The sequence below is a fragment of the Electrophorus electricus genome, chromosome 3 (genome assembly GCF_041902795.1).
Source record: "Electrophorus electricus isolate QZ-2024a chromosome 3, ASM4190279v1, whole genome shotgun sequence".
Classification (NCBI taxonomy): domain Eukaryota; kingdom Metazoa; phylum Chordata; class Actinopteri; order Gymnotiformes; family Gymnotidae; genus Electrophorus; species Electrophorus electricus.
In genome coordinates this window covers 26,934,712-26,939,353 of record NC_137499.1, presented here as the reverse complement: position 1 = coordinate 26,939,353, position 4,642 = coordinate 26,934,712, and the positions used below count along the sequence as shown (strand labels likewise).

Sequence of the window (4,642 nt, the reverse complement as noted above, 5' to 3'; positions counted from 1 at the left end):
ATAAGCTCTATAACAGACAACAATACGTGCAATAAACAGTACCCTACAATAAGTACTAGAGTTTCACTTGGTCAAGATAGGAGCAGGATCAGTGGTCATTTAAATATTCCACAAATAGGTGGCTTTTCAGTCTGTTTGAAGACTGCAAGGGACTCTGCTGTCCAGACAGCCAGCAGTTCATTCCACCATCTGGGAGCAAAGACAGAGAATAGTCTCTACACTTGTCTTCCATGAGACTTGAAGCATGATATTTCAAGCTGAGCCATACTTGAGGTTCGAAGTACTCAAGGTACGGATTAGGCTTTAACCATTGACATCATATATGGAAGGGCTGGTCGGAAGACTGAAGACCAGTAGTGCTGCTGCATCATCCATACACATCAGTATTTTCTGGATAAAGGGGAATGTGTGGGTGAGTTTCTATTGTAATTTGTGGATGTATATGTAGATATTGTAAATTGAACACCTAGCTCAAGGCAAACAACACTATTAATGCATAAGACAAACTGGGAAGGTGACGCAAAAAATTTCTGCCTCATCTACAACAATGATGCTCTCGGGGCTGAAGGAATCCACACCAGTAGTGAGTTGAGCAATGGGAGCGTCAATGATGCTCTTGTATTGCTCCAGTCACATTTGTGTAGGTTTGCATTTTTAAGCCTATGTTGATTAGGGTTGGATCCAAATATTCAAATATTCGGACACTCGTTTTGTCAAATAGGTGTTCGGTTCTTGATTTTGGGATTCTGATTTTTTTTTAATCTGCACTAAATGTCGGCTTTCGGTAAAGGCAAGCTTTAAAATACAATTTGTCTGCACATTCCTCTAATATAATTTAAACTTTTTAATCACACTGTTAAAAGGTGGAACAAGATATAATCTCAGATCAGGCACACACTGACAGCAGTGAACATCATGCTTCACTTCACATTTGCTGATTAGGTACATTTTCACATAAGCAGCGCGTTTTAACTGCGTGGTGCCCTTTGACCTTTTAGCGGAAGTGACATGGGCATTAAGGAAATCTAAAGACAGCTGGACACCTTGGTGACACAAGAGAAATGTAAATATTGATGTGTTTTGGCTTTCCACTTTGATCCGACTGCCCAAGATGCATTTTAAAACCAAATGTAAACAGGGCCAATCACTATGTACATTAGGCTTGCGTGAACCTGAGATAAATCTAGACAATTAGTGTGTACCAATAATTGGACAAATAATTATTGTGTACAGACATAATGATTCATAATTGTAAGTCGCTTTGGCTAAAAGCGTCAGCTAAATTCCATAAATGTGAATGCAAACACAACATTTACAGCCGTTTACAGGCATCTCTTAGCTGATGTGTCAGAGTAAACTGCATGTTCAGATGGACTGGGAGCCAAGACTAGACATTTTAACATGCATCATTGTAGAGCTGCTTCAACTGTCAGATAAAATAATGTGAAATCCTGGAAGACACATTCATGTTCGTTTGCATTATGATATGTATACACTGATATTTACCCATCACATTGCTTACTCTGTAGGTCATAAAGAACTGTCATCATCACACAGGTAGACAGCAAATGGATGAAGGGACAAAGTGTGTCTTATATTGACATTTTCTACCTTGAGTGACATGAAAATAGTGTTATTGTAAAAACTTTATATAACTATACAACTCTGTTCTACCAATATAATTTCTATACAAAAAATAAATAATTTATCCTTCCAGTTCAATTTGGCACTATAGTGGTTCAGCTCCATACTAATAAATGAATTTATTATTTTATCTCAAGACATTTTAATACAATTTTATGTGCTAAGCATTCATAGCTGTCAGAGCCACATTTTTGGAATCGCCAACATTTTTAATGACAAATTCACATGTCTTGGATGCACAACCATTGTACTGTATGTGTCATTTGAATACTTTTGTTTCTGAGAGGCTTCCTTAATTGTGTTGAGTTCACCCCTAGAGACAAAAAGTGAGAGACCAAAAGAACAAGAACAAAACTGACTGAAATTCCAGTCACTATCGCAGCACTTCACTGCAGTCTAGGTCTTCCCAAAAATAATTCAAAGACGTGCATAAAACCCTTCTCACTACACGACTTCAGCATTCCACTGAAGTGCATATATAAAGAGATATTGTGACACTGGAATATAACGTGAAAAGTGACCCAGGCCAAAGTAACAAACCAACCCAGACTGCCTAAACCTATACAGACAAAGGAAAATACAAGCACAACTAAACTTTCTCCCTGGGTGATAAACAAGCCAAAACCACACCACAAACAAAATGGCAGTCACTCCCTATTTAGCAGCGAAAACACAACAATGAAACAAAGTGAAACTAACTAACTATAAGGGCAAAGGCAAGGGCAAGGTCAAATCAGAAAGCAAGGTCATACGCCAGGTCAATTATCAAACCAAACTATTACAAACATGTCTCCAAAACAAATCTCGCAGCTCTCCTCGCTAGCCTCTTCTGGTGGTCTTCATTCCACTTCCTTTTATTCTCTCTCGGGGTGGGTGGAGCCAGGGTGCAAGCGTGAAACTCAGCAGCAGAATACAGAACTGGATCTGGAATGGAACACAACCAGACCCCACAAACACACACAAATATGAAATGGACACAGGACATAAAATTGGAGCACTCAAGGAAACCTGTAGATGGGAAAAGGCATGCAAACCTTCCATACTGGGGGCTGGTGCTACCATAACCTGCACATCACCAGTCTCTCCCCATCCTCCTGCCCTCTGTTCAGGGACGTAGATCACTGCTGCATCTAAAAGCTGATTGGGGAGGTTTTTTTTTTTGTTAATTCCTTTCCAGAAATGGCCACATGAGGAGAGGCACGGTGCGTTTTGCAGTACTTGGCAGTAACCTGATCCGTCACTTCACAAACCCATTCAGTCAAACTGCATTTTATAGAAAAAATTACACATTAGGCATTTTTTAATACAACAAGTAAGGGCTTGGCATGTAAACTTGTCATCCTTGAACCAATGCAGTCTATATATGTATTTAATGTAAGTAACAGTTTTCATTTATCTTCTGTGTGCAGTGATTGTCACATGGTGTCAAAAAATATTTTTCACGCTGATGCCTGTGTGAGACCCTTCATTTAGACCCCCTTATGTAAAATTTTTTTTTTTTTTCCTTTGATCGAAGAGAGTGAGCAAACCCAAATAAAACATTGACTGAACAATTTAATTTCATTAATCTGTTTGTTATTGCCTGTTTGGTTTTATGTGTGGGGTGATTTGCTTACACTAATGAAATTTTACTTCCTTAAAAAGTTAGCTAAGGCACACAGCCCTTACGGCCGTGCTGGAACGCAACTTCTTGGACATGTCTGAGTGCTGCGCGTCATCCTTTTACCTGCACCTTCTGTGTGTACAGAATGTAAGTGTGTGCTAGTTGACTGTTGACAATAAGGACTGTATTGTTTAGCTACCTAAACTTTGACTTTACAAGAGAATGGCTCTTCTAAATAGTCTAACATTTCTCACCATGTAAAAATGGCCGGTCTGTGGCTAGACTCACTCAACAGCAGTTTTTAACTCTGGGCTTTTTTTTCTTCTGTGTAAAATTACATAATTTCTGCTGTTTCAGCAGTAAAGGATTTGTGTGCTCGTTCCACCATTCTCTAAATTTCCATCATGCTCAAGCACAGTGGTATTTATATGGAGATTTTATCACGATCTATAGGAGTAGGTCTAATGGAATACACCAGTTTTCTACAAAGTTGGCGAGAAAGAAACCTTCAATTTCGCCACCGTTAATGTCCATAGATGCTGCTATTACAAAAAAAATCCCACTGCGCTGAGCCACGAGTAGCTACACAGTATTTTCCACTAGGTGTTGTAGACACATCCAAAGTGCCCAAAATCTTCTCCAAATACATACAAAGTCACTATACATCACAACAATGTTTAACAACTTACTAAAAGACAATATTAGCTTCATAGCTTCATTGTTAAAAGCTAAAAAATACTAGCTTCATTGCTATTATGCTAAAAGGCTATGCTGGGGAAAATACTGCAATACTGTAAATGCTGTAATACTGTAAAGAAATAGTATGCGTTCTCATTTATACTTACTATTTGTAGCAGGATTACAAATTTTTCAGCAGTGAATGGAAACATCCAGTGATTTGTGATGCAAACATCGTAGCTAGTCCTTGCTAGAAGCCACTGAAGCATCTCTCAGCTTCCAGCTCATAACTGCACCCAAACAACTCCACATAAACATCCGCTAAAATAATCCTCTTCCTTTCCATGATGTCCAATAATATTGGCGATCAAATCATTCAAATGGCTGCATGTTTCGCCAAACAGCGTCACACGCATGCGCTACACTTGATCTGATTACAACAGGCAAGCACTGGTCTGCTGGACACAGAGCTGTAACTGGCTATAGGGAAAAACATAAGGAAAGTGAGGCGTCTACGTTTTACGTCTAAGAGGCTCCATTTATGAAACAGCTGCCAATTGCTGCTTCCCCCTCAACACCTTGGTTTATGGTGGGTGAAATTGCTGTCACTCAAACAAAATAGCTCTTTAAGGCCCAACAGCAATGATGGTATCTAAAAGAGGAAGGCTTCATAGGTCTATTCTGGAACATTTCTACATGAGTAATGGGCATTTTGCG

The 4,642-nt window shown here is 39.2% G+C and overlaps 1 long non-coding RNA gene across 1 annotated transcript; it reads right to left on the bottom strand.

Annotated features, from left to right (window-relative positions):
- Positions 1–654: 654 nt before the first annotated feature.
- LOC113580109 (uncharacterized) lies at positions 655–4,347 on the bottom strand. Its single transcript, XR_003410941.2, has 3 exons — positions 4,093–4,347; positions 2,679–2,781; positions 655–2,568 (listed from the first exon to the last, which is right to left on the bottom strand). It is a non-coding gene; the product is annotated as an uncharacterized LOC113580109 (long non-coding RNA).
- Between the last annotated feature and the right edge of the window lie 295 nt (positions 4,348–4,642).